The sequence below is a fragment of the Mus musculus genome, chromosome 9 (assembly GCF_000001635.26).
Source record: "Mus musculus strain C57BL/6J chromosome 9, GRCm38.p6 C57BL/6J".
Classification (NCBI taxonomy): Eukaryota; Metazoa; Chordata; class Mammalia; order Rodentia; family Muridae; genus Mus; species Mus musculus.
Genome location: NC_000075.6, coordinates 120,851,152 through 120,873,106, shown reverse-complemented (window position 1 = coordinate 120,873,106; position 21,955 = coordinate 120,851,152). Strand labels below are relative to the sequence as shown.

Below are 21,955 nucleotides of genomic sequence, written 5' to 3'. Positions count from 1 at the left end.
ATATCATTCTTAATTAAATGTTGTCATCATCTCTCCATGTGTCTGGCTCTTTCGTTTTTTAATATGAGCGTGTGCTTGTGCATGGGCCATGGTGCATGTTTGGAGGTCAGTGGGCAACTGTGAGCGTTGGTCTTCACCTCCCACTTTGACTGAGGCAAGGTGTCTTGTTTTTGTGCTGCATACCCCATGCTAGCTCTCCCTCGAACTTCCAGGAATGCTATCTCAGTTCCCACCTCATCACAGGAGAGCTGGGGTCACAGCTCCCAGTCTGGCTATAGTGGGCATTGGGTTTCTGCCCTCAGGTCCTCCCACGGGTGTGGTGGATGCTCTACTCTCTGAGTTGTCTCCATAATTGATAATTTTAAACCCAAAAGCATGTGTTCCCACAATTCTCTGTGTTGTCCTTGTTTGCGCTATCTTACAGTTTATCTTTGTTGTTTTTGAGATGAATTTCTTATAGGCCAGGCTAGCCTCAAGCAGGGCTAGTCCCCACACATCTGCTTCTGTCATCAAATTGGTGTGACTTTCATTGCTATAAAGAGACATCATAACTAAGGCAACTCATATAAAGAAAGACATTTAATTGGGGTTGGCTTACAGTTTAAAGGGTCAGTCCATTGACATCATGGCAGCTTCCAGGCAGCCATGGCGCTGGAGGAGCCAAGAGAGTTCTACATCTTGATCCAAAGGCAGCCAAGAGACTTTCTTCCCTGGGCAGAGCTTAAGCAGAGGATCTCAAAGCCTCCCCGCCCCATCCTCCTGCTCTTGCCCCCCAGTGATGCACTTCCTCCAACTAGGCCACACCTCCTAATAGTAGCACTTCCCATGGGCCAAGCATATTCAAATTATATAACATTCATATTCAAATTCAAATTCATATTCAAATTAATATAACAGAGATGTTCACTCTACATGGAGTGCCGTGAGGAGATGTGACTCATTTCCTCACTCGTACATTATGCAACCTTGGGCAAGTCTCTCGATCCCTTGATCTCTTTACACACACACACACACACACACACGCACACGCACACGCACACGCACACGCACACGCACACGCACACGCACACACTGTAAGCCCACCAGCTTTACAGGCAGCTGATAGCATTTCTGACTCTGGAGTCTCTGTACAAAAGGATGGTAGGTATATAGACACTGGATCAGAGGTAGGATGTGTGGAGGGATGTACAGGTAGAGGAAGAAACCACGAAAATCAGCATATCAGGAATTCGCAATGGAGGTGAAGGTGTCTGGATGGCATGAAGAGGTCCTCTGAGGTCAGAAGCAAGCAGTGAAACCTCAGCGGTTAGTAGAGGGTCCAGCCTGGCCATGAAGCGTGGTGTCAAGATCGCCAGACATTCAAGGTGATGGACAGATTCACACAGGATCCACAGAGCCTGCACTGAATAGAGAGACCCACAGAGTGATAAAAGCATCCCCATTTCATTTCAGGCTCTCACTGATCATACGAGAGGAAGCCTGGGCTCGGCCAGGTGGTGCATCGGTCTCTTTTTAATCTCACTTTGCAGTAAAGAGTTGACAGGCCTCGGGCTCAGAGCTGGAAGCAGGTGGAATTTGCAGATGGGATTTAATAACCTTATTTTGTTTTATCTGAAATTAGTGTGTGCGCTTACCTTTTCTCCTGGATTCTGGTTTCTTCCCAGAGATGGATGGCCTAGCAAGCACAGGTCACAATTCCCTAGGATTGAGAGCTGGTCCCTGGGCATTCCCCAGAGTCACCCTCACTCCTCCTATGTCCCAGCTGCCACCTCATCCACTCTATGGGCATGTCACATAGGATTTACGGAGGAACAGAACAGACAGAGCCCCAGTCACTGAGAAGTCAAAAGGACATTTGTGGAGGTTCAGGTAAAAGTGGAGATGCTCTTTATCAGGACTCATAATCGCAATGAATGATAGGGTCATTGACATTTGCATGGGTATCATGTCCATATTCCCTCTAGCTTATCCAAGAGTCAGCACCAAGGTGATGTCTCCTGGCATCTGGTAACTGTGTTGTCCGCCCAGTGGCAAGCCACCACTGTGACATCTGTCCAGTGACCAGCTTTCCGATGATGTCTATCCACTTGATGGGTGGTCCTCCCTGTGGCCAGCATCACAGTGGTATTCCTCCTGTTGGTACCACGGTGACAACCTTCCAGTGGCCAGCTCCCCAGTTACATCCACCCGGTGGCCAATGCCCACACATCTATCCTGGAGTTGTTCTCTGCGGCTGTAGAAGCTCAAAGGGTCAGAGGATATCCACCTTCCTCCCAGCAGCCTTGACCAAGGGCAGGACCAGTGTGTGAGGATGCTAAGGTTCCCTGACCCTTCCTCAATAGATGCTGCTCTGAGCATTTACTCTGAGGCACACCCCACACTGACTTTTGCAGTTCTCCAGGGATTAAACTCAATACCATGCCCTGGATTGGCTCCTTGCCCTCTGTCTCACATCCTCTAAGATACTTGCTAGGTTTCCTTCCAGATAAACTCATTCTCCTAGAATCCTGGTCTAGGACCTGCTCCTGAGGGACCTACATGGAGATGCATGGTGTGTGGAAAGAGAGAGAGAGAGAGAGAGAGAGAGAGAGAGAGAGAGAGAGAGAGAGAGAGAGAGAGAAAGGATCTTGCCCTTTGCACAGGGTGAGACACTATAGCTTACCCTGCTGGCTTACCTGTCTTGATGAGAATAAACTGTCAACAGTAGACACACTGTTAGCTGGGCAACAGCCACAGAGCCCTTTCACCTTCTGCTGCCATGTTCATCCCTCCACATTTGTTCACACTCCTGATTTCTGGGGCCTGGGGAGAGGGAGGCAAGGCAGGCATCAGAGGCTGAGCGCAGGCAGGGTCTGCTGCAAGCCTGTGAGGTCCAGGAAGAGCAGGAGGAGCTATGCTCAGCTCGTTCAGTCTTTTTCCGAGTAAATATCAAGCATAGCTTCTCTTTCTCCCCTGGCAGGCTGATCACTCAGAACTCCCCTCTGGTGGGTACTTTTTTTTCCTTCCAGAACACAATAGAAGGTGTGATGTCTTGTGAGAAGCAAGAGCTCACTTGGAGGAGGCAGCTGTGGGCCTGAAGGAAGAGGTGACAAGTTCTTGGGAATATTAAAGATTAACACCAAATGCTTGGCTGCTGTTAACTCTCTGACGGTTGGTTCACGTTGTTGCCGGAGCCGGAACAGAACGCCGCTTTCCCTCCCTTCTATTTATTCCTTCCCAGCTCTGTTCTGGGGATCCAGGAGCTGGCGATGTCAGATGCCAACTCCTTAAGGGCTGCAATGGTTTTATATAATAACAGAGAGGGGGAGCCTACGAGAGGAAGAAAGAGTCTAATTCAGCTCCAAGGCTGAAATGGGAGCTGGAATGAAGGGGCGGGGGTTGGGGGGAGCGTTGGTAAAAATAGCTCACTCAGAGAGAAGAATACGGCTGGTCTCCTGCGGCAGGCGCAGCCCTTGGGTGAATTATAGCAACCTACTGTACGCCTCACGCACTTGCTTTTGAAATGTTGATCGTGGCAAACAGGGGCCCTTGAATGGAAGGCTGTTGGTGACTGACACTTTGAGTAGAGCTTGGCAATGGACGAGCCTGTCAGGCCTCCTGCTGCCGCCAGCACAGGCAGCATGCCACTGGGACACATATGCTCCTCTCCCCATCGCTCCTTATTTATGCAGCTTCAGTGGCTGAAAGTCCAGACCCTCCCTGGAGGTGCACAGTAGTCTCTGGAAGAGGTTGGAAGGAGCTTTGGGGATCCTGGGGAAGATATGATGGAGAAGAGTATGATGGGGGATATTACTGGGGTCTCCTAGACATGTAGTGGCCTAGAGAGACACAAAGAGAGGATGCCAAGAGGAACAGGGAGAGAGGGAGGGAGGGAAGGAGGGATGGGTGGGAGGAAGTTAGGAAGGAGGAAGGGAGGGAAGGAGACAGAAAGAGATAGATTAGATACATAGATAGATTAGATAGATAGATAATAGATAGATAGATAGATAGATAGATAGATAGATAGATAGATAGATAGACAGATAGACAGATAGACAGATAGATCGAACAGACAGAGACAGAAGAAACCCATGGGACCAGCAGGGGGAATCATACCATCAGAGGGGCAAGAGGCAGTTGGTCCATTACTGTATAATGGGAGGAAATGGAGCTGAGCATCCTCCCCCAAGCTGCAAGGGATCCCCCCACCCCTGCATCTCAAACTTCCTTGCCTTTCCGAGAGGAGTCACATTTGATTTTGCTTTGTGGTCACCTTGGCTTCTACCGGGTAACTCCCTGCAAGAGCGTGAAGACACTTTCGTCGCTGCTCCAGGCTTCCTCTGCCCTCTGTCTCCATGGCTGTCTGTCTTGGATGCTGTAGCTCATAGACCTGGTGCACTGAGAAGTCTCAGGAATGACCCCCTTCTCCTTCCTGCTCAGCTTCCTCTGACTCATGGATTGATTTCAAGGCGATGTGACTCTCTACCTCCCCTGAGATTCCTGCACTCTGGGGAGTGACTTCTGGTTCTTTACTCCCTGGTCTGGGGTGGCTGAGGAGGTGGGACTGCTATGGGTAAGGCTACCCAGGGTCCCCATTTTGTATCTTCCCAATCGAAACCACAGAGGAGGAAGTGGTAAGAGGGAAGATCTTTGTCTTCTTTTCCCAGAATACAGCATGAGAGCACCGTGGGGGCTGGGGGTACACTTGTGGTACCCCACCTGTGATGCTTTGATGTCTGATGATACAGTTGATGTCCACGTGTCTGTCTAAGACAGCAGTTTTCAACCTGTGGGTCTCAACCCCTTTGGGAGTCAAGTATCAGGCATTTACATTATGATTCATAATCATAGCAAAATTACAGTTATGAAATAGCAACAAAAATAATCTTATGGTTGGGTGTCACAACAGCATGAGGGACTGTGGTAGAGGGTCTCAGTACTAGGGAGGTTGAGAACCACTGGTCTGAGAACTTCTATCCCATGTGTGTTTGAGTGTTTGGGGTATCGTGGAGCAGGTGGACAGAGGCCCCAGTGTTCTTGTCCTGTGGGTGGTCCTTCTCTCAGGCATGCTCTGTGTGCTGTCCCAGACAGGCCTGATGGGACTGGGCTCCAGTTTTCTACTGAAGCAAACTGATTGTTAGCACCTTAACATATTGTCTTTTTCTGTCTCATTTCCCAATGACTATTCTAGAACTTTCTCAAATTAACTTTCAAATAAACGACTACTTCCTTCAAATGCTATATGCAGGGGCAGGGGCTAGCCCAACAGGACAGCTTTCTTTCAGTTTCTACATGTCTCTACCAGTGGGGTGTGTGGCCATTCTGCTTTGGGATTCATAGGGACCACCCAGGGAACTTGAGGAACAGAGCAGCTGTCACTCATAAGCAACAGGAAAATCAGAAAATCATGGGACCGGGGACACATTGTGTGAATTAAATTCCCCCAATCAAATTGAAAACCCTCAAAGCAAACCATGAGGAACAGGGTGAGCCTGTTCTACTTGGGCTCTTCCAAACTCTAAGTGGCCATGGTCACTTACAAGATGGGGTATAGATGGCAGAAATGCAGATGGATGGCTGAGAGCTGGGATCTTTAAAAAAAATAATTAATTAATTAGTTAATTAATTAATTAATGTGTGTGTGTGGTTGAGCATGTGCTTTGAGACACATCTGGAGGGCTGAGGACACTTTCAGGAGTCAGGTCTCTCTTATACCATGTGGGGATCAGAGATCAAACTCAAGTCACCGGGTTTGTATCAAGCATCTTTACCTACTGAGCCATCTCACCAGCCTGACCCTGAGGTCTTATGAAAGGGTTTGGGAGAGTCTAATTGTTGAAGAAGAGACGCTGGGGTCAGGTCCCTATTTTCCCACATCCTATGTGTGTCATTCTGAGCCACATGGCTTAACTTCTCTGAGCCTCATTTTACACAATACGTAAATGGAGACTGACACTAGGTATATTCTCCTTCTGTCTCTGTCCTCCAAGGACCCACTGAAACCTGACAGAGGCCAGGATTAGGGTAAAGAGAATCTGAGAGCGACAGTCACTCCAGTCAGGCTGCTGCAGCCCATCACATATAGCCAGTCTGCCTCTGTGGGCGTGAGAAGGAGACATAAATGCTGCTGGCCATTAAGCACGAGTTAGACATGCCATCCTGCCAACACATTTCAAAAGTGCATATCACAAGGCCCTTGTTGAGCCCTGGCAGTCAGCCAGGCCAGACCACAAAAGGATGTTGTTTCTCTGCTGGAGCTCCTGGGTGGCCAGACGGGCCAAGGCACTGCATTTCTGTAGTGTATAGGGCTCTTTGGTGGCTTCCTGCCTCCCAGCCATCCCTTTTCCTGGTGGCCCTGTCACAGACATCCCAGTAGCAATGCCTGAGTCAGCCAGGAAAGCCCCCCTTTACCTGGCCCTTCCCTGCATCACCAGAAACAGCAAGCAGAGTGACTTCACACAAAGCTTTCACTGTGGGTTCGGCAGCCATTTCTCTCCCCCCCCCCCCCCAGTTTGGCGTTTTCTCCCCTTGAAGGACTCAGGAAAAGGTTCTTTTATCTACAGTTGGTAGAAATCAGCTTCTGTCTGTGTCACAGAAGTCTGACAGACAGCCACAGTCAAGAGATGGCAGCAGGCATGTGATGCGACCAGCTGAAGCAGGCCTCCTTCCCAGCAGACCATCTGCAAATATTTATGGAGGCTCTACTGTGTGCCAGCTCTGTGCCCAGGTCTGCGGGGCACACAGGCGTCCTGTGTGAAACAAGGAATGTATGTTAGGAATGGGAAGACTAGTGGACATGCAGGAAATGGAGAAAGGTAAGCCCTATGGCCCCTGACTATGCTCTTAATGCTTGGGTTTTCAGGGTAGAACAAGTCAGCACACAGAACACTGCCACGGTGCCTCGGTAACTGGGTGTGCTCTGGGAGTCTGTAGGAACTGGGGAGTGTGTGTGTGTGTGTGTGTGTGTGTGTGTGTGTGTGTGTGTGTGCACGCACAAGTGTATATTGATGGGTGTGAATACAGATGCATACACACCACAGTGTAAGAGGGGAGGTCATAGGACAACCTCAATGTCAATTTTCCTCTTCCTTGTTTGAGACAGGAAGTCATATAGTTTGAAGCTTTGTGGTCCAGGCTGTTTGGCCTGTGGGCTTCGAGGAACCTCCCGTCTTGCAGTCAGAACTCAGGGTTACAGACACACACACCACTGCCCCTGGTTCCTGTGGGTTCAGGGGATCTGAGCTCAGGCCCCTCACCCTGGCACTGTGAGCACTTTCCCGACCGAGCTATCTCACCAGCTGCTTTTCCAAAGTTCCATGACTACTGGAACTTCATCTCCCAAGAGGTGTCTGCTCATCTCACCTGGCTACCTGCTGACTGGATCACGTGGTTATTTGTGTCTGATTTTTGAAGTTCTTCATATATTCTACAAATATGACCAACTGTGACTCCATAGACCACAGGCCCAGCTGTCTTGGAGATGGGTTCGTGGGTTGAGAGTGGATTTGTTGGCGTTCCTTGGAAGGGGTGAAGAGCCTGATGTCGGTTACATCTTTTTCTACTGAGAGCCTCTCTCAGGTTTCCTCTTCTTCCCTTTCCTTACCTCTCTCCCTGTCTCCCCCTCCTTCGCTTCTTCTCTCTAACACCCAAACCCTGCCCTCCCTAATTGGATTAGACCTCGGCCTTGGACCCCTCACTTGAGGCTTTTTTTCAGGCACTGGAAGGCAGCCCTTCTTACTCTGTTGTGATGTTATTTTCGACAAAACTGCCTTTTGGTAAATACTTTTTGAGCCAATCTCACTGAATTAAGTATCTGGGTCATTTGAATTTCTTCTCCAGGAAATAATTACGGCCTTTGGGAAATGGAAAGTGTGCTTCAGTCTTGTGAGCTGTGAGAAAAGATCAGCCCACTCTCCTGTGCTACCATCTTCCATCTCTATGTGACCTAGGGAACTGAACTAACAGTAACCCCCCTCTCAGGGTCCAGAGATGCTGTCAGTCTCTAGGGAGGTCCCTTGGCACTCAAGGTGGCTGTAGAGAAGGAATGTGACATTCCCTGCCTGTGAGAGTTGTGACTTTCTTCCATGTGGCCAAGTTCCTTCTCTCTCTCTCTCTCTCTCTCTCTCTCTCTCTCTTTCTCTCTCTTCCTTTCTTTGTAATAACATTCTGTGTATCTCTGTCCCACCTTTAGAAGATGAGTTATCCAATAAGTGGCATCATTACCATGAGAAGGACCAGTGCTTGCTTCACAGGGCAAGCTGGGTGTCTCATCTGTGCAAACTGAGGCACTGACAAGAGAGCTAAAGGGATGCTGAGCCCACAGCAGCCTGTGCAAGGGAGGCTGCTGTGTGTGCACTTGTGCAAATCACAGACACCACGCCAGTATCCTGCAGTTATTGGGCAGTGTATGAGAACAGCAGCCTGGCAGCTGGGTTGCAGCCGGTGTGTCAGAACAGCTCAGTGCCCTCTATGCAATTCTGTGTGACCAGCTGTTAATGTAGTGGCAAGAGAAGACATAGAGGAGGTGGCAGCTGGGCCTGCTCCTTTAAAAAAAAAAAAAAAAAAAGATGTGCGTGTGTATATGTATGTATGTGTGTGTGTGTGTGTGTGTGTGTGTGTGCTGTGTGTATGCAGCTGTTCAAAGAGGCCAGACAGGGTATCAGATCTCCTGGAGCTGGACTTAGTTGTCAGCCATCAGATGTGGGAGCTGGGAACTAAATGCTGGTATTCTACAAGAAGAGCAAGTGCTCTTAAGCACTCAGCCACCTCTCCAGCCTCAGGAGCAGACTCTTCAGTGAGACTCAGGGACACTGAGAGATGAGGGGGCAGGGAAGGGGACACTTTCCTTCCAGATAAGGACAGAATTAAATGTTGGAACAGAAGGGACTCCTGACTCACCCAAGGTGGGTGCAGGGACCTCATCAAAGACTTGGTTTTTGCACGTGTGAGGGATCAATAAGACTGGAAATGTCTACTGCGGTGGTTTGAATGTTTCCCACCTGGTCCCCACTGGTGCTGTTTGGGGAGGTTGAGGCAGGCTAGGGAGAAGTAGCTCTCCCAGACATAGTCCTTGCAGCCCAGCTCTGCTTCCTGCCTGGCTCTGACTCCCAGTCCAGAGGTTGCAGCATGGTTTCTCTCCTTGCTGCCATAGCCCCCAGGCTGTGACTCCAGGCTCTTCCATATGTTGCTTCTGTCTTGAGAAAGTCAACTAATACATCTAAGTTTCTGCTTTGGTTTTGATGATGATCTACAGGTTTTACCAGCAGGGAAGAGAGTCAGATGCTAGGCCCAGAAAGACAACGCTTGGCCTCCAGCTACTTGTTCATGGAGGAGGAGAGAGGGGCCGGTGCCATGCCGTCTGATCTGTCTTAGCTACAAGGCCTTCACAATGGAAGTTTGTCTTTGCATGGGCTCCACAGAAGCAACAGCTGAGTAGGACATGCGTGGGAAACAGAGTCGCCAGAGAGACGCTTCCAGAAGGAAGTAAGAATGGAGCAAAGTAGAAGGGTGGATGGAGAGACAAACTCAGCGAGGGTGATCAGAAGCAGAGTGTGGGGCTAGTGTGTGCTTGTTCCCACAGTGTGCTCTGTGTCACACCTCACACCGATGTCCTCAGCCAAGGCCACATGGCAGGGCTTCCTATTCCCAATCAGTCCCTGCCTAAGGGGAAACAGCAAAGGCTGGCACTTCCAGACTTCTGCTCTTGTGAGAGCATACAGTGGGAGCCCTTCTACACAGACAGTTCTCCTGATGGGGATACTAGACATGAAGAGGCTTGGCAGCTGGAACGGGGGTACATGGGAAGGAAAGGGGATTCTTGGGGGCTGGGCAGAGCTCTGGCCACAGTCCCTTCCCTACACTATAGCTTGTGCTTCCTCAAGCCGACACATTCCTCCTCCTCCTCCTCTTCTTCCTCCTCCTCCTCTTCTTCTTCTTCTTCTTCTTCTTCTCTCTCTCTCTCTCTCTCTCTCTCTCTCTCTCATATCTGTGTGTGCATGTGCACGTATTCATGCCTGTTAGTATGTGTGAAGGTCATTTGAACACATGGGTACATGTGAATGCGGATGTGTGTACAGGAGTCAAAGGGCAAACTCAGGAGCTATTCATCTTTTCTTTCTTTTTCTTTTTTCTCTTTTTTTGACAGAGTCTGTCACTAGGTCCTGGAGCTGGCCAGGTAGCCTAGGGTAGCTGACCCCGCAAAGCCCAGGAGCCTCCTGTCTGCAGCTCTTCACAGTTGAGCCCACAACCTCACCTCACATCACCACTGCTTATGTGGGTTCTGAGACTCAAACTCACATCCTCATGCTTTCGAACCAAGCAGTGTGCCAACAGATCCAGCCCCCAGTTCTGGAACTCTTTCAGGACCCAATTCAGTGGTCAGAAACCAAAGCTGAAGATACCTTCTGACTCCAGGAGCTTGGTGACCAATGACTCTGAACTTCAGGATCTTGGTAATTCTGTGACGCTCCAAGGAGCTGTCTCCCTGCTTGGCACAGAAAGGGCAATGTCGGGAGTGGGCTGCCATGCCTGTTGAAAAGTCCCCGTGACCTGCTCCTCTTGTTTATGTACTGTCCTGGGGAAGGTAACAATTTAGATGGCAAATGTCGCTGCCAGGGCTGGGAGTCACAGTCTTAATTCCCGGGTATTTACTGTGACAGGTTTAATGTTCTAATATCTCAGGGAGACCCAGGCTCCACTCCAGAGCAGACAAGATAGGAATGGCCAAGACGCCTCACTTGGCTTTTTATCCTGACAATTTATGAAACCTGATGCTTCCGTTAGCTCTTAGGCTCAGGGGCCCTGGAGCAAGATCTGGGGAGCATCCCAGCTCTGACTGACTGCTGCCTGTCTCTCATCCCTGAGTGAGCCCCTGGCACTGGCCTTCCTGCGGGGGATCCCTGGCAGGCCCCTCCTTGATGGCCTGTAGCTCCACATTACTTGGCAGCGGACGGCGATGCCTGCTTCAGTCAGGCTGTGGGGGACCTGAGGCAGCATCGGTGACATAGCAACCTCGCTTCCAAATTCAGCCTCAAGCAAACATCCGCATTAGTGATTCGTTTCCACACTGGGATCATCAGTGTGCGGTGGCTCAGACAGCCTCCTCCGCTAGCAGAGCAGATGCTCCAGCACTGGGTCGAAGCATTCCTAAGTCCAGTGGACAAAACCAGGCCACACTATCTCCCTCCATTCCTCCCCCCATTCCTGCCCATAGGTCTGTGTGGACAGAAGGAGCTGAGGGACCTTCCTACCTTATATAAGGGGAGGGGGGGAGAAGGGGAGAAAGAATCACTCTGTAGCCGAGGCTGGCTTTAAACTTGTAACAGCCCTCTTGCCTCAGCCTCCTGAATTCTGAGGTGACAGGTGCGAACCATCTCCAGCAAAATAATTGTTACAAAGAAATTTGCTGGGAGCCTTTTAGTTCTTGACCATGAGCTGGCTTCCTACTCCCTAATTTGAGCTTCTATTTCTTCCCCACAAATTATTCTAGTGAAAGGGAGAATATTTTATTTACCTAAATCTTCACTGTGTCTAAAGTGGTCTCCAGGACTGGGGCTTGTGGGAAAGCAGCTGTTTTTAGCGAAGGGCCTGGCACCTGGTAAATCCTCAAAGGTCATTCACGACTGTAATTACTGTCAGCCTCTTTAGGTGGGATGCCTCTTTGTGTCTTCCATGAACAGAATCATCTCAGGCCTGAATTGGTTTGTGGGGAGGTAATTATGAAACAAAGGGGTCTGGTGACAGCTGGGTCTCAGAGGAATCATTCTGCTCACGTGGTCCAATCGAACTTTCTGTCATGGTGGAGATTTTCTAATCCTCACAGTTCAACACAATAGCCAAGGGGTGCACGGGGCAAGGCAGCACCTGAGGGGCAGCAAGTACAAATGAGAATGTAAATTTTTAATTTGAGTTCATTTAAATGTAGATAGCTACATGTGGCTGGTGCCTACTGGTCTGGTGGGATGGTGAGGCCCAGGCTGTGGCTACTGAGTATGTCGTGCAGCATATGAGGGACTAGGAGCAGGCTCAGGAGGTAGAGTGCCTGCCCTACAGCGAAAGGATCTGTTTGGATCCCTAAGACCCGTGTGAAATGGGGCACTGTGCTGCTTGCCTGCAACCCCAGAGCTGAGGAATGGGGACAGGGATTCCCAGGGTCTTCCTTGCTGGTCAGCAAATGTAGCTAAAACAGAGTTTCCAGTTCAGAGTGAAGCCGTCTCAAGAAAAAAAAAAAAAAAAAAAAAGGGGCAGGAAAGTGATTGAGGAAAGATAACTTGCTGAAAAATCTCTAGTCTTCACACATACACACACTCTCACATATGCACACACACCACACACATATAATACTAATATACACACTTATATACACATATACATACATATACACACACATACATACTCCACAGACACACACATATGCACACTTACACATATGCACACACACCACACACATATACATACTCACACATACACACACTTATACACACACACATATATATATATACATACATACACACATACACACTCCACAGACACACACATATACATACTCACAAATATGCACACATACCACACACATATGCATGCTTACACATACACACGCTTACACACACATACACACACTTATACATACATACACACATGCACACACAATCACACACACATATCACTAAATGAGTGAACAATTATAAACTAGTGACTGGCACAGTTGTAGCTCTCATGCCACAGGCAGTTAGAGAGACTGAAAACTTTGACCATATTATACACAAATGTTCTAACATAAGCAGTCACTAGAATATTTGTCCTAAGGAGGCAACAATCCTCAGTCCTGTGCATTAAAGAATTTGTTGGACATTTCTGGGAGATGATGTGCCTGAAACTTGAGCTCTGGCTTGCAGGTTGGCCATAGACCCTGCCAGAGGACCATGAAGTCACATCTGTTCAAATTGAGCTGGTGATGTCCTCGACTAGGGAATGAAAGTCAAACACTACACAGGGGTTTCTGTCAATGTTTTCTTAGACATATTCCAAATCTTCCAAACAGTGCACAATATAATATTCTTAGCTTTGGACTCTGCCACTCCACATCTAGAAATGATACTTTCAAATATAGAAATACACTAAGATGCTAATAACAACGGGACTTACGTTAGCATCTCCTTGGAAACAGGCCACAGATTTATTAAGGGACAGGCCAAAGGAACAACACAATAAAACACTGGAAGTAATTCAAGTGGTTATAGAGAAATGGCTAAGAAAATACTTGATATAAATGTGATAGAATATCCTATAGCCATTAAAAATCATATTTACATTAAAATGGAAGTTTTTTTTAAACAAGGGTTTTATGTAGGGAATATTATCAAGTATTTAAAAATACATAGAATGGATAGAAAGAAATGTGCCCAGCGGACCCTTTCATCTGGGGAGATGGAGTGAAAATACTTTGTCTTCCCATTGAACGTGGCTAAAAGCGTGATCATTTCAGCAAGAAACAAATAGAAGACCGAGGTAGGAAGGAAGGCAGACCAACCAGAGCCTTGCAGACTCACACATGGGCATGGTAGCGGACTTTCCCGTTTTTGTTTTTACTTCATATATACCAAATACAGAGCTGAAAGAGAAGATGAGCTCCCACCAAAACTCCGGTTTCTTTAGGCAAAGGATCGGCAAGTTGTAGATTAGCAAGACAAAAAAAAAAAGTTTTAGATGACAGTTGCTCGGCTCCAGCCAAACCCCACAGACTCACATCACCCTAAGATACAAGAGCAAAACAAAAGCAAGTGGGATCTTGAATTCTAGTCTTGTGGGAACACCCTCAGCCTGGCGGTGGTCATCTGCCTGCCTGTGGTACACACCTGCTCTTCCAAGGCAGCGAAAACGGACGGTTTCAGTAAGGGCCGCGGGCTTATACTATGACTGTTTTGTGCTGTGATAGAACATCACTCAGGAAGCAAGTTTCCTGCTCAGAGAATGCTGTGTAGAAGAGCAAGCAGGCTTGCTTTCAATTTCCTGCCTTGATGTCCCTCAGTGATGGACCATGTCCTGGAATCATAAGCCACATGAAGCACTTCTTCTCCAAAGTTGCTTTTGGTCTGGACGTTTTATCCCAGCAACAAAAGCGAGACTAGAACAGAAGAGACGGAGGCAAGGGGAGGGGGCTTTGGCAGGGAGAGTGAGATGGAGGAGGGCTTGCAGGCCATTGCGGGGGTTCTAGCTTTGGCTCTTGACTGGAGATGAAAGGAGCTGGGAATTGTGACCTGAAAGGCATCAGGCTCTGGTGTCGCAGGAACTCTGACTGCTGTGTTGAAAGCAGAAGTGTAGACGGGAAAACCTGCAGGCATTGGAAGGTGACCTAGGAAAGGCTGGACGGCGGCTTGGGTGTGTGGTGGACATGGTGGTAAACGGTCAGCTCCTGAGCGGCCAGGGAAGAAGTCTCAGAATTTTCTGATGTCTTGGACTTGCTGTGTGTGAGGAAGAAGCCACAGGTGACCTCTCTCTGCAAGGGCATTTGCTCTATGTTGACTGTGAAGACGAGCGAAGGAAGGGGTTCCCTTGACACATTCCGTAAGAGCGCATAGCCCAGCCCCACTTCCTGTCTGCTCTTTGCTTCCAGAATGTGGCTGCAATGTGACCAGCTGCCCCAGGGTCCTGCCACCAGGTCTTCCTCAGCATGATGGACTGGACAGTCGAAATGTAGCCAAAAAAAAAAAAAAAAAACCCCTTCCTATTTTAAGTTGTTTCTTGTTGGATAATTGTATGTCTGTGCATCATGTGTGTACAGTGCCCATGAAGGCCAGAAGGAGGAGAAAATGAAGAGGAAGAGGAAGAAGAGGAGGAGGAAGGGAAGAGGAGAAAAAAGAAGGGGAAGAAGAGGAAGACAAAGAGGAAGTAGAAGAAGAGGAAGAAGAGGTACAGGGAGGAGGAGGAGGAGGAGGAAGAGGAGGAGAAGGAGCCAGAGTCACTGGAGCTGGAGTTACAGGCAGTTGTGAGCCGCCATGAGCATGCTGGGAATGGAGCCAAAGTCCTCTGCAAGATTCGATAGTGCTCTTAACCACTGACCCATCTCTCTGGTCCTGGAAGATTATCTCTTAATACTGTTTCATTCTCAGAAGTGTGGTTCAGGAGGCACTAACCAAGGGCAGTTAGTTATTCAAAGGAGTGTCATATATACCAGCATTTCGCCCCTCTCCTTTCCATGAAGCTCTAGGACCGAACGTGGGTCATGTCCCAAGCTGAGCTGAGGGGTAAACTCCCAGGTGGTTGTTAAGACAGAAAAGCCACGTTCTGTTCCTAACCCAGACGCCAGAGTTACCCACAGTCTGCCTTTGGCCACACTGATGAAGAAGGCTGTGGAGGGACCCGATGAAGGAGACTGGGGGTTCTGGGTTTCTCGGGAGACCTCTCATGGTAGCAGCTCACCTATCTTCCTAACTGATAGAGAAGCAATTCTAAAGCGAACCCACAAAGGAGAGAGCCTCAGATCAAAGGAGGAAGGAAGCCTTGGGGACAGGCACAGCATGGGGACCACCCGCGGAGGGGACCCTGGCAGGCACTGCAGAGGTGGGCAGGATCGACCCAGGAGACTTTCAGAGACTGTGTCTTTTACTGGTCATGCACGGATCTTGATCTACAACAGGGGTGTGTGGGGAGACACTTAACAACGTTCCCCATTAAAGTTAATGGGGAATCCCTTATAAAATCTCAGGGCGGAAGGTGGCATGATGGACCTGTATGGTTATTTCATGAAGCTTCCAGAAGATAAATAAGGCTCTTGGGGGACATGTTTATTGGTGAACAATTTATACAAGTATATGTACCACCAGCCTGAATGTAATTGCTGAGAGTAAGGTGGGGAACCATTACGAAGCTTGACTCCAGCTGGCGCGGCACCCCTGGGAATGCTGTAAATAATCGCCCAATCACAATGAGTATAAATTGGTGTGCTGCACACTTCCAGCAAGCCAACATAACACCTTCTCATGCTAAAAGAAGCTGGGTTCCCTGGCGCTTGGGAGAAGCTGCAAGATTGCCCCCAAGGACCACTTAGAAGTCAAGGACAATGTGCTCCACAGAACAGAGGGACCCAGCAGTCTTTCTCCATAGCTAGTTCCGAGCCATCCCTACCACTTTCTCACAACTTGCACGTGGATGGGCTATAGCCCTGAGCTCATCTGGGCTACACTGACCTCCCCGCCTGTGGCAGCAAGCTTTTTCTCTTGTGTTTGGACTTCTGTTGGAGAGTAGACCCAAGTAGATCAAATCACCTACATTGGAATGTCAACCCCGTGCCATCCTCCTTCAGCCTTTCTTGCCAATTGAGCTACAAATGCTGCGACTGTTACATATGAGGGAACTTACCAGAAACAACACCAAGCATGCTCATGGCCGTTGTCCCAAGTCCAGGCCACCCTGCTCATGACAAAACTACCACCTCAGTGACACGCAGCCAGGATGATATAAAGTTAATACCAATCCATCTCCACCCTATGCCTCTCAGCGCCATTGCTCAGCGCAAAGCTCAACATTATTTACAGAGCTCACAAGGCCCATGGCTCCCACTGCCACGATTGCTCTCCTGGGCTCCAGTGGGCTTCCGAGTCCAGCCCACACAGTTCACTGTCGCAAGACTGGATGAAAACTGTTAGGCACGGGGCCTGGGGAAGAGATGATGGCGGTCGGGGAATCAGCACTCACCCTGTTGCTGAGCTAGGTTGGGAGAGATACTAGTGAGGGGCGCCTTGGAGGAAGCAGGAAGTGAAGTCAGCAGCGGAATATTGTGTGCAAGAGGATATGTAACTATGCCTCTCTGCAGTAAGGCTGCACAGCGCTGCCCATCAGGAGCAGGTGTCTAGTTTCCCACTCATGAAACTGGGTTGGCTTTATATCGGGCTCTGTCTGATACAAAGTGTCAAAGTAAAAGGAACAGTTCTGAATCTAGGCCTCAAGAAGCCCTGTGGATTTTTCTCCCTTAAAACTTCATCCGCGCCAGACAGCGCCTTTAATCCGAGCACTTGCAGGCAGATTGCTGAGTGTGAGGCCAGCCTGGTCTACAGAAAGAGTTTCAGGACAGCCAGGGCTACACAGAGAAACTCTGTCTCAAAAAACCTAAAAAAACCAAAAAAAAAAAAAAAAAAAAACCAAAACAACAACAACAACAACAAAACTTGATATGTTTGCCTGGCTGAGGTGAGGCCACTGGAAACAAGAGGCTAAGTGGAGCTAAGACAGCTGTGCCCAGTTGTCAGGGCAGACCTCAGAATTGAGAAAGCTCAGGGACTAGAGCCAAGGCCAACCCACAGCTGATGTGACTGACAGCAGATGCAGGCAGGAGCCTAGCCAAGAGCAGAAGGAAGGAGCACCAGCCAGGGCCCCTGGAAACTGCCAATTAACTGTGGCAAAAACTGAACAGAGGGACCCTTAGGCTACTCAGCTTGGGGTTGTTTGTTATGCAGCGGCAGATGGCTGGTAACTAATGCTATCAATTGACAAAGTTGGAGAGGGACACCCCTCTCCTTAAAGCAAATGTATTTGCCTTTTCAGGGACAGCTGATATTTCAGACTGGCCATCTCGGTATCCTGTCTTCAAGGACCAGTTCCAGGGCCCCTTGAGTCTTTAGAAATGAGCCTCATAGAGAGTCAGCTGTCATGTTTACCACCTCAACATCTGTCAACGTTTGGAGGTGTTCAATGCTGGGAAGGTAGACTGTGACAGATCTAGATTAAACCTGACACTGATCAACTGTGGGACTTAACCTCTTTGAGCCCCAGATGTGTGTGTGTGTGTGTGTGTGTGTGTGTGTGTGTGTGTGGTGTGTGAGAGTGTGGTATATTGCACATGTGTATGGAGAACAGAGGAAATCTGGTGTACTGCTTACCAGGTTCTGTCCATTTCTCTTTTTGAGACAGGGTCTTACTGAAACTCACTGACTAGGCTAGGCTGGCTGGCCAGTGGGCCTCAGGGACCTGCCTTCACCTCCCTAGTGCCGGGATAACAAACATGTGCCACCAAGCCTAAGCTTTTCTGTGTGGTTCTGGAGGCTGAACTCAGGTTCATGTGCATGCATGGCAAGCACGTCACTATTTCCCAAGCCCAAGCCTCGATTTCTTCATTAGTGAAATGGGTATAATTTTGTTTCATAATATCTTTTAGGATTGAATGCAGTTGTAAGGGGCTCAGCTCATGACAGGGTTGCCAGGAAGAGAATGGAAATCTGACGGAAGTGTAGGCATTAGTACACCAGGGGAACTTAATGAAAGTCTCCATCTTCCCACACAAATGGGGGCTGCAATTCTAAACTGACGTCATCTGTGAGTCATCTGAAGAGGTCAATGACAAACTAGCTTCCCCATGCTCATGAATCTCGCTGTGGGTCTTGCTTCGGAAGACTTGTACCATAACCCAGTCGGGCCAGAGTTTTGGCAAAGCCGCTTTGTGCTGTGGTGTAGTGTTTAGTGAATTTCTTCCTGCTTCTGAGCCCAGAGATGATTGTCTTGGCAGCCAGAGCACATGTTTCTCTCCCAGAAGAACACTGGAGTAGAGAATGGTTTGCTCCTTTTTAGCTAGTTCCCTCCTGTTCCCCACCCAGTCCATACCGCACCCCTCAGCATGGCTCCAATTCCTGCGGATCTGCACGCAGAGCCCAGGGGTGAGGAGTGGCTTCCACTCCAGGTCTGACTGAAGAGTAGAACAATGGTCGGGACCCCATGACAGTTGTTGTGGCTGCTGTTTCTTTTCTTAGACTCTTCCCAGGGGGCTGCAGCCTCCAGTACTTGCCAGTAATGCCCAGGAGCTGCCTGTCTCCTCATGGCTGGAGAAAGTGTTAAAGGGGAACCCGTGAGCTTTGGGTCATCTCATTTTGCTCACCCCAAATCATACTCCATATACTTCTATGAGTTTTGCATGCGTGCACACAAACACATAGATTGTGTCTCTCTGCTTATATATGGGAAGAGAGAACATGTGTGTGCAAAACTAGGTCATAATGATTAATTCATTTAATATGGCATCGATCTTCTCAGTAAACCTTTGCTAAAACGCCACAATCTAGGGCCAGAGAGATGGCTCAGCGGTGGAGAGTGCTCACTGCTCTTGCAGAGGAACTGAGTTCGGTTGCTAGCACCCTCGTTAGATATCTCGCAACAGCTTCTGTCTCCAGCTCCAGCAAGTCCCATGCCTTCTCCTGCCTACTTGGCTACTGCACTCATACATACACAGGCACACACACTCACTCACAATTTTAAAGAAGAATCTTACAAATAAAGAGCCGTACCCTAGAGGTCAATAGTCAAGCCAGCGCAGGCACGGTATGCATGTCAGTTTTAAAAATTTTTTACTTTTAATTTGACCTTGAAGAATGACCTGTGCAAACTCCGGCTGTTCCTGGAGGAATTTGAGGCCATCTTCCTGAGTTTTATGTTATTATTGATCATACCACCACCCCTACAAAATGACACTTCTCAGTGGAGAATTTTTTTTTTCCATTTTAGTTCAGAACATTCCTCTATTAGTTGGGACTATTTTGTATGCTGCAGACATGTTGTGTCTTTGGCCCTTGTCAGCTCAGGACTGGGAATTGAGTCTAAGTCTATATGACTAAAACACAACCTGACTCAGTTAGTGGCCAGAATGAACCATCCACTCTTGACTTAAGCTAATGATGAAATGATCGCAGACTGTTCTGCACCGATAGGCTGGAGTATGATAGCTGTGTGTCCAGGCTGGCCTTGGACGGCCCTGGGGAGTGCTGCGTGTTTACTCGCGGTCTTCTCTCACAGCCAGGAGTATGCTTGCTTACATGATGAATCTGCCAAGTTACAGTGTGAAGCCCTGCTGCAGAGCAGTTACTGTCCACATTCAGCTCAAAAAATATTGATGAGATAAAGGTGCTGTGTGTCCAAGAGAACCTGATCCGCCCACAAGGCTGAAGGCCACCTGGCACTGAAGGCCTGGAGGACCCCTGGAGAGCCGGTGGCCTTCAATTGAGAGGCTGACAAAGCTGGAGTCTGATGTCAGTAAAGGGTGGTGGCCCAGCAGCAGTGGCAATCAAGGCATTCCCAGGAAAAAGCAAAGACAGGCAGACAGCCTCAATGCCTTGTCCTCAGAGCTCTGTATATGGGAGCCACCTACTGAAGAGTCCTTCATCCTTAACAAAGAAGGTCTTCTCTCTTGGCACTTTCTGGAAGTATTTTCAGAGGTCTGCCCAGAGGTGTGTCTCTTAAGTTAGGCCCATGAGCCCTCACAGTCCTGCAAAGGTCATTCCTTCTGTGCATCAGCGCATGGAAGGACTCCTGCAGGAGCCGAGCCTGGGCAGCGGCGGGAATCTGGGCCTCAGCCTTTCCACCTCAGGCCTGCAGCATTGAACGTGGCTTCAGCTGACCCCCACGAATGCCAAATGCTGTTTCTAGATGGATTTTTCAAGTGTTCTGAGCAGGAAGTGTGTCCTGTGTTGAAAGCCAAGATTCTTGCTATTGTTTTGTTGTTATTTTTGGCTCTTTATGGGATTGGGGCTCCTTTCTGGGTAGCTGTGTCTCAGCACATAGCTTTCTCTGTGTTGGCTGCACACAAAGCGCTTGGATCCAACCATCTGGAAGACCAAGAGATTCACAAGGTGTCACTGTCCCTTCCTCCGAACCCTTTACTGTCATTCTGACCCTGCTCACCAGACCTCACAGTGGACAGAAGTTCTTCACGAGGAGTGGCGTTTGGTTTCACATATTTAAAATCAAAACTATTCTGAACAGATGGGACTGGAAGTATGTCAGAGATCAATACAAGCTACTGTAGAGAATTAATCTAAACAGTAGTACAATTTATTGGGTGCTCTCTCTGTGTTAGGTCTGTGCTGGGCATTTTCACGGATAAACTCCATATTGATGTAACTATCATTAGCTCCCTCATTGTAGAGACATAAAACTAACACTTGGTAAGAAGTCCGTAGCTGCTGAGGCTGGGGAGATTGCTCACTCAGTAAAGAGCTTGTCGTGTAGTCATGGTGACCTGAGTTTGGATCACTAGCACCCATGTAAAAAGCTAGGCACAGCAGTGGATGCCTGTGAGCATTGCACTGAGGTGCAGAGACAGGAGGATCATTGGGGCGGTTGGACAGCGAGGCTGGCTGAACTAGATCAGAGACCTTGTCTCAAAAATCAGATAGGAAAGTGACTGAGGAAGGCATCTAATGTTGACACATCCACAGTCATAAAGCACACAGACACTGACCATCTGAGGTAAGATTCAAACTTAAGTTGGCCTATGCAGAGCCTGATGCTACAGCATCGCAGCGTCACAGAACACAGGAAGCTGTCCCCCTTCCCTCCTGTGAGGTGTATAGCCTCCTAGTGGCTCTGCTTGCCAGAGGTTCCACGTGGGTCACAGGTACACTGGGCTCCTGCCTGAAGTCAGAAAGTCTGGATATGAACAGCTTATTATGCCCTGCCTTTATTAAGTTTATTGGGATGTTTGAATGCTACGATGCTCATGACTAAGGTCTTCATAATTGTAGGGTCTGGTGGCTTTTATTGTGGATACATGCCTGTTTCTATGTGCCTATACACAGCATGGACACAAACACACACACACACACACACACACACACACACACACACACACACGGAAAAGCTCATGCTGGGTGTATAAGCTAGTCTTAGGACTAGGACTTCTGAATTGAACGGGACCTGAGAGATCATCATTACAGATGAAGAAATGGAAGGCTGATGGAAGGCTTCTTGTTCTTCCCAGGATAAGCAAGATGGCTTTGGGGTTTAAGACAAAACTCAAGGGCAGACAAGGGCCCAACAGGTCACAATATTTTAAGGTACTATTGGAAAGCTGGAGTGATCTGGTTAGACCTAGTTTGGACATGGAGCCAGACAGGAGGAGAAGGTTCCAGATGGCTGAACAAGGCTGGCAGGAAGGGTCAGCATCTGAGAGCTTCGGGATGCGAGACAACCTGGTACTGTTCCTCGTTGGATGGCCACC

General features: G+C 48.6%; 2 long non-coding RNA genes across 4 annotated transcripts; one reads left to right on the top strand and one right to left on the bottom strand.

Moving 5' to 3' along the window:
* Window positions 1-561: 561 nt before the first annotated feature.
* Window positions 562-3,853, bottom strand: Gm34425. Of its 2 annotated transcripts, XR_380009.3 has the most exons (3): window positions 3,053-3,146; window positions 2,676-2,802; window positions 562-1,402 (listed from the first exon to the last, which is right to left on the bottom strand). It is a non-coding gene; the product is annotated as a predicted gene, 34425 (long non-coding RNA). The 2 variants fall into 2 exon arrangements; XR_003948280.1 differs by having other exon boundaries at window positions 2,676-3,853.
* A 2,708-nt stretch (window positions 3,854-6,561) lies between these two features.
* Gm19385 (predicted gene, 19385) lies at window positions 6,562-13,294 on the top strand. Of its 2 annotated transcripts, NR_166625.1 has the most exons (3): window positions 6,562-6,794; window positions 9,233-9,462; window positions 10,124-13,294. It is a non-coding gene; the product is annotated as a predicted gene, 19385 (long non-coding RNA). The 2 variants fall into 2 exon arrangements; NR_166626.1 differs by lacking the exon at window positions 9,233-9,462.
* The last annotated feature ends 8,661 nt before the right edge of the window (window positions 13,295-21,955 follow it).